The sequence below is a fragment of the Lacerta agilis genome, chromosome 2, assembly GCF_009819535.1.
Source record: "Lacerta agilis isolate rLacAgi1 chromosome 2, rLacAgi1.pri, whole genome shotgun sequence".
In the NCBI taxonomy this organism is placed as follows: domain Eukaryota; kingdom Metazoa; phylum Chordata; class Lepidosauria; order Squamata; family Lacertidae; genus Lacerta; species Lacerta agilis.
The window spans coordinates 20,469,699-20,477,434 of NC_046313.1; the positions used below are offsets into that span (position 1 = coordinate 20,469,699).

A 7,736-nucleotide genomic window follows, 5' to 3' on the forward strand; every position below is an offset into this window, starting at 1 on the left:
AGCATTTTGCAACAAACAGAATAATAATAATAATAATAATAATAATAATAATAATAATAATAATAATGCAGCTATTGCAATATTAAGCTTGTATTCTTAAAAAGAAATGTTTAAGTCCTTTATAAATATAAAAGGACAGCACAGGACATACAAAAACAGGATATAACAACCTCACCCATTTCCTTTTTGAGCAGCATTTCATTAACAGCCCCAACTCTGTAAAGCAGTCATAGCTTCTCATATCAGTTAGAAATGCCTCAATGAAAACACATTGCCATTATTATCTTCTTTTAGCAGGCATAATCCTTTTCCACTTTTGAAGCAAGCAATGTGCAGCAGATAAAAAGCTGATACATTTTAATTATGTTTGAATGTCAACATTTAAAGCTCATTCATTAACATGCATAATAATTTATATTCTCAAATTGCCCCTGAAAGTTACGTCATGTAAATTATGTGTGCACTTCCCAAAATGTAACCATGATCTTGAAGAACCAGCAACTGCAACATTTTATATAAAAATACACCAAGCACTAAAAATAAGCATGAGATACTAACAGTACAGTACTAACCACATCTACTCAAAAGCAAGTACTATTGAATTCAATGGTGCTTTCTCCCAGGAAATGGGTTAGGATTGCAGCCAAACTTATTTCTATTTCTTTAACACTTTTGCACTGAAACATCAACACAATTGGCATTGTACCTCCTTATAGTACATGAGGACTCTTGTTAGAATGCCAGCTGTATTTTTTCCCGTCCAAAAAATAGATGAAGGCAGTACTTTCTACTAAAGAATACAGTACCTGAAATCAGTTACCAAAACTTTAATTTACAAGATGCAACTATTAAAGTTAAATTTCCTTACAAATATCAAACAAAATCTGAAATTCAGATTTGCCTATATGCAACCTTAGGATCTGTAAGCCTTAGTCCAGAGACAAACACTGCCATCTAGTGGTAATATAAGCCACTTCAACTCTTGGTTTGCTCTTCTGCACTCCAATGCACACTCAGCTAGAAGGCCCACTGATGGCTTAACACATCTAACAAAGAAATGCCTGCTCTACTGTTACCCAGAGGAAATAGCTATATTTAAAATTTGGGTTCTTTTATGGCTACAGTACATTATAATTTTAGATTACGTTGACTTTTAATGCAGCTATAGATTTGGCCACAAAAAATAGAATAAAGGCTACTCTCAAATTCCTATGTTTGACCATATTCTCACATTTTTACTGAATGGGCGTCTTGCTCTACATGCTCCTGTGGTGCAAGCAAAAGCTTCCACTGCAGCTACTACCATAGTGTCTTACATGAAGTAAACAGGGCTTGGTTAACATTCACAAACTTTGCATGTGAAAGCAAGTGGAACCCCACCTCCACTTGTTCAATTCCTAGATAAAACTGCATCAGAATGTGGAGCTGCAGAGGTTCTCTGCAGGCTGCAGAGTGGAATGCAAGAACCATGAAAACAGAGGCAGATTTGGGGCAGCGCGACCAGCTCTGCCACAGTGAACGCTGAGCCTAGGGCAGGGGTCTGCAACCTTTAAGACCAAAAGAGCCACTTGGACCCGTTTCCGAAGGGGGGGAAAAAAACTGGGAGCCGCAAAACCATTGCGACATTTAAAACAAATATAACACTGCATTTTATTTTTAAAAATCCGATTTAAATTTAAAAAAATCCGATTTAAATTTAAAAAATCCGATTTAAATAAAAAAAAATCCGATTTAAATAAAAAAAAATCCGATTTAAATAAAAAAATCCATTTTTTTTTTAAAAAAAAACCATTCATTTTTATCCACCCTGGGGACCACTACCAGGTCACAGCCTGATCCAAGGTGGGTTGCAACAGCATACAAATATTTGATTTGTTGTTGTTGTTTTTTAAAAAAAATTGAGTCCTCAACTGCACACTTGTGTTAAATGTTTGTCCCATGTCTTATTGAAGACTGCTGGCTTTTACAATAATCTTAGTGTGTTTTACCCTTAATATTCCAGACCAGAGGCTATGTTCACCTCTTCCAACCTCCTCTCTTGCTAAATAAAGCACAGAATTGCACCAGAGAAGCCTGTGATGTTTGTGCTGACTTGCATACAGGTGGCTGTAGTAGTTCGTAGTGTTCAAACCTTTTTAGGGGAGTTCCCTGCCCCCTTAATGACAATGGCGATAGATTTTGCACATGAACACAGATCCAAGTTAGGACTCCTCTCTTCCACGCCAACAGGTGCTTTGTCAAGGCTCCCCTAACACACACTCAGGACAGAGGAAAAACTGCAAAACGTCCCGGCCTTGCTCCGGGGCGGAGAGAGCGCGCGTCTGAGGCTGCGAGCGGAACCAGGAGCGAAGGAGGCAGCGGCAGGGAAACAGGCGCCGCTTCCTCAACCATTTTTAAAAAGAGGGCTTCCCCCCTCGCCCGCCACCCGCCGCCCCTGGCCCAGCCCGCAGCTGCCTACCTCGTCGTCGCCTCGACGCAGCAGCCAGCAGCCTTCCGAGAGGAACCGCGGCCAGCCCTCCCCCGCGGTCCCACGACCCAGCCGAGGAGTCCTGGCCTCCAGTGTCCATGCAGGGACGCGTCTGAAGGCCCCCTTCCTGCCCCCATCCCGTCCCGCCTCCCAGCTGCCTCTGGATGCCGCGGGGTCCCATATACCCGCCGACCCCGGAGCTCCCCTGTCCGCCCCAAGGCCACCTCCCATGCTAGGAAGACTCCCGGAGCTGGGCAGGGTTGGTCCCGCCAGGCAGGCTTGGGGGGCAGCCTCTCCCATGGGCGCCTGCTTCGGAGGCGGAGGCGGGGTCTTCAAAGTTCCCCCTCCCGCTCGCCCAGCTCCATCTCTTCCTGAAGGAGCGTGCGCGCCTCAGGCGCGCTCCCCGCCAGAGCCCTCGGCTGAGCTGCGCCACCTCTACTGCGTCCCCACCGCCTCTGAGCCCCACTGCCCCGCTGTTCAAGGCCAGGTTATCCTGGGTACACCCCTGAGCAGCGCCCTCAGCCTCCGGAGGGCGGGCCGCCGGCCAGCTGGAGGGCGGTCGCTGCCAGCTGGAGAAGTGGGCGGGCGTATCCGCCCCGGAGCCGCGGCAGCCGTGTAAAAGAGCCGCATGCGGCTCCGGAGCCGCAGGTTGCTGACCCCCGGCCTAGGGGTTACAGCAGGGTGTTGCAACTATGACATAGTGAATTGAACAGAACGGAAGGCAAGAGGCAGGGTGTATGCCAAATTTGGGTCTTGCACAGGGTGCTGCTGAAATTCAAAAGACCAAAGCCCTTCCCTGATGAAAAATCCTATAGAATTATTTGAATGAGTTCCTTCATTGCTGAAGGACGATAAGGGTGGGTCTGCTCCCAAAATCAAACAATAGCTCCAACACCCACACCATGCTCCATGCAGCATAGCATTGACTCAGTCTCTTAGTACCAGTTTGTGCTTTTGAAATACACATGAAAATAGCTTACTCAGTTCAGTGGTGGTTTAACATCAGAGGGACAGAAGACCATGACATCACAGTTCTCTTTTGTGATGAGCCAGAATGGCTATGTTCTACCTGCACTACTGGAAGCAGTATGCCTCTGAATGCCCAGTTGCTGGGAATCACAAGTGAACAGAATGCTGTTGCGCTCAGGTCCTGCTTTTGTGCTTCCCATCAGCATCTGGTTGGCCACTGTGAGAAGAGGAAGCTGGGCTACGTGGGCCAGTGGCTCGATATAGCAAGCTCAACTTACGTCCTTATAAGAAAAATGATTTTACATAAGGAAGTATTTGCTCTTATTACAATGTAAGACCCAAATCTTATAGCTGAATTGTCTAATTCAATTTTTATTTTCATATAATGCACAAATACACATATATACACAATTTACATATTTACAATTAGTAGCACAACATGCAGACATTTCGCTTATTGTTTCATTCCATTACAAACTGACTCCAGTTAATCTTAAATTATCTCAAATTTATCCCAGCAGTGAAAAAGTTTTAAATAGGTTCAGATTATGCTTATGCTTCATGTAATTAGTGAGGAGGAACCAAGTTCTCTCAAACTGTTTGTTCCATCTCCCTTTTCTTAATCCAGCGGTGTGGATAATAACCGGATCAGTGTGATATATATATTTAGCATATCAAATATCCTACACATTCTTAAATTCAGATGAGAAACTGCTTTATAGAACTTCTCTTTCCGTTCTTGGAAAACATTTTAATACTACACCCATAGGCTGCACAGAAGCAGAACTTGATAATTTATATGTTAAGAAGTCTAAGCGCTCCTGCTGTGTTATGACTAATGTATTAAGATGCTGACCCACTGAAATGATGTAAGGTGTCAAGGCTATAGTAGCATCTGTCATATGTTGTGATTACAAGTGCTAAATATTCCTTACCCTCTAAATACAAAAGCAGAAGAGCCACCGCAGAAGAGATTATGTTTAGGCAGATGAAAGAGGTGAATGGTAAGAGAGATTGTGGGAGATGAATCCATAGGGAAAGTCTGGGGTGAGCTGATGAAAATCAAAACTATTCAAAATCATGACTGAAAATGCCAATTTAAACAAGGAGGGCCTATCACTAGGGGGTGAAGCAACTGTCCCAGTCAGCAAATGCTCTAAAGTATCACCAACCGCAGTGGAAGACTCTCAGCCATTTCTCTTGCATCCACCCCCCCCAGCCACTCCCCTTTGTTGGAGATCCAAGCAATGTGTCCCATACACCTGCAACACCAACCCTAAAATATTTCCTTATTTATTTATATACTGCTTCAAACTGAAATAGCTAAGTATCTTACACAAAATCATCAAGTACACAAAACCACAATAAGATCCAATTTCAAATGCAAAATACAGTTATAAATGCATAGCTGAGTAAACACTGTATGGAGATGAAATACAATCCAACCTGTTTGGCAAGGCCTGGGCAAGATAGAAAGCTTTCACTAAAAGACGTACAAATTTGGTGCTTATTTGATAAAGGGTAAGGATTACCCAACCCAAGGCTTGGGTGTAAGGAACTGCCAACTACCCCACTTAGCATCTTCACCACCAATTTCCCAGCCAGCTGCGGTGCTCAGGCAGGGGCATATAAAGGTAAAGGGACACCTGACCATTAGGTCTGGGGTTGCAGCGCTCATCTCGCTTTACTGGCCGAGGGAGCCAGCGTACAGTTTCCAGGTCATGTGGCCAGCAAGACTAAGCCGCTTCTGGAGAACCAGAGCAGCGCACAGAAACGGCGTTTACCTTCCCGCCGGAGCGGTACATATTTATCTACTTGCACTTTGTGCTTTCGAACTGCTAGGTTGGCAGGAGCAGGGACTGAGCAACGGGAGCTCACCCTGTCGCAGGGGTTCGAACCGCCGACCTTCTGATCAGCAAGCCCTAGGCTCAGTGGTTTAGACCACAGCGCCACCCACGTCCCGGTCTCCCAAATAACCAAGTCTCATGCCATACAGTACAGGACTTTGTGTGCAAATACCATAACTTCAACTTGAACCAATAGCACAGTGGCAGTGCCAATTACTTGAACAAGGGTAGGCTATCATATGTTGCTGTTAGGCTGCTCCACAGTTGCAGCTTTCGGACTAATTCTAAGGGTAGATCTATATTTAGTGTAGCGATTATCTTCAGGTTACCACGGCATAAACCACTACAGCTCAGTTATCCCATTCCAGGAAAGGTCGTAGGTCATGCACCAGCTGAATGTGGATAAAGGCACTCCTGCCCACTTAGCTCTCCAGTGATAATAATGGATGAAGGAGCACCCCCAGGCTATGGACCCAATCCTTCAGGGGAAGTACAACTCTCTGCAGATTCAGAACAGGTAACCAACCAAGATCCCAAACTCAGGAACTACCCATTCATAGGGCTTCCATTTTGTCAGGATTCAGCTTCAGTGTATTAGCCCTCATCCAGGCTATTACTATTTGCAAGTACTGGTTCCACACATGTACAGCCACACTTGATCCAGGCATTGCACAGAAACAGAGCTGTGAGCATCAACATGCTGGCAACACTGCGACAAATCTTCTAATGATCATCATCAGTGGCTTCATAAAGATGTTAAAGAGCACTGGGGATAGAACAGTGTCTTGTGACACTCGACAGTTCAACAGTCAAGGAGCCAAAATGCAATCTTTGGCCTGCTGCCTGCAGGTGCACCAGATAATGTTATCTCGACAGTGTTGAAGTTAAGATTCAACTGCCAGTCCAGTTGAGGACATCTTGTCCTTTGCCTCAGACAGTAAAGTATCTTGGGCTGGACTTAAATTAAAGTAATTGCTGTGATTAGCAGAATTGGCACTTCTACACTGTACCCATTCCATATTTGTAAGAACTTGATTATTTAGTGTGATAGCACCTGCCCTTTAGAACTCTCTGCCTATTGAGATCAAGCAGACACCTTCACTGTACTATTTTGGGTGCCTACTAAAAACATTCTAGTTTAGACAAACTCACCCAGATGCTTAGAAAGTTAAGGTAATATTAATCTATTTTAGTATTGTTGCTAAATAATACTGTTTACTGTTGCTGCTGCTGTGAGTGTCTGGGAAGACCGCTCCCTCCTCCGGCCAACTCCATCGCACCTAGGAGGTGGGCCTACACTCACCAACACAGCTTAAGAGGCGCCGAGAAGGGCAGCCTCGGCTCTTGCTCTGTAAATTACTATTGTTTGCATAATGTATTTTACATTGTAATGTAGCCAAAGCAAATTCCAAGTATATTGAAAAATGTACTTGGCCAATAAATTATTATTCTATTCTATTATTATTCTATTTTACAGAAACCTCATTTTTAATTTATCAACCAATAAGTAACAGATTTTCTCCCTGCTGCTAAAAACAACAACATAAAATTTTTTCAAGAATTTCTTTCAAAAACCTATCCCTAGGGAAATTATAAAGGGAACAAAATAATACATAAGGAACAATATCCTCCCTCTGCCTGGCCACAATACAAAAACAATGGTTTACAAGGTATTTCACTATATCTCCTCCTCTCTAAATATGCTATGAGCATAGCTTGAAATTTCAACAATAAATGCATTCCTCTTTGTGCCAACAGAAAATTTGACAAAATAGGAAGAGCACAATCAGATTTAACAGAATAAAACAGCAAAAATGGCAGTTTGGTGATTAATATCTGGTTACTGAAAGGTCCCACCCTTTAACTTTATTTTTTATGCACAACTTTGCAGATATAGGAGTACAGGAAAGAGTCCATAAAGATTAAAATCAAGTTTCAGCTATCTTTTATTTTCTGAACAAGCATGCACACTAAGCAATCGCGCTAACAATTAAAACTTCTAGATTCAGGTAGGTAGCCGTGTTGGTCTGATGCAGTCGAAATAAATTAAAAAATTGTCCAGTAGCACCTTAGACTGAGACCAACTAAGTTTGCAGCTAAACTTTTATTTTAAAATCTTTCATTTTGCCATCCATGCAAGGTTCTCATAGCAGTTTCGAAACTGAAAAACAAATACGCATCATCTGCCAGTAAATTCATACACTTGAGGTGTATGTTTTTAGGACCCGCCTAATTTTTATGGTTGGAAGTGGTTTTAAATTGTTTTTATATTGTGTTTTAATGCTGTAACCTGCCCTGGGATCTTATGGTGAAGGGTGAGTAATAAATAAATTATCAATAGTAACAATAAACTCATGTAATTAAAAAGAAAAATAACACAAATAACCAAATTGTCTCAGTATTATATATATATATATATATATATATATATATATATATATATATATATATAT

The 7,736-nt window shown here is 42.6% G+C and overlaps 1 protein-coding gene across 2 annotated transcripts in view; it reads right to left on the reverse strand.

The window, feature by feature from the left end:
• Positions 1–3,498, reverse strand: part of PITPNC1 (phosphatidylinositol transfer protein cytoplasmic 1) — a 132,122-nt gene extending 128,624 nt beyond the window's left edge. The window contains exon 1 of one of the 2 annotated variants that reach the window (XM_033138882.1): positions 3,448–3,498. The gene's annotated coding sequence lies outside the window, so the exon portion shown is untranslated. Of the gene's footprint in view, positions 1–3,288; positions 3,369–3,447 lie in introns of those variants that run through there. The other variant, XM_033138881.1, reaches the window with a different exon arrangement.
• Positions 3,499–7,736: the final 4,238 nt, after the last annotated feature.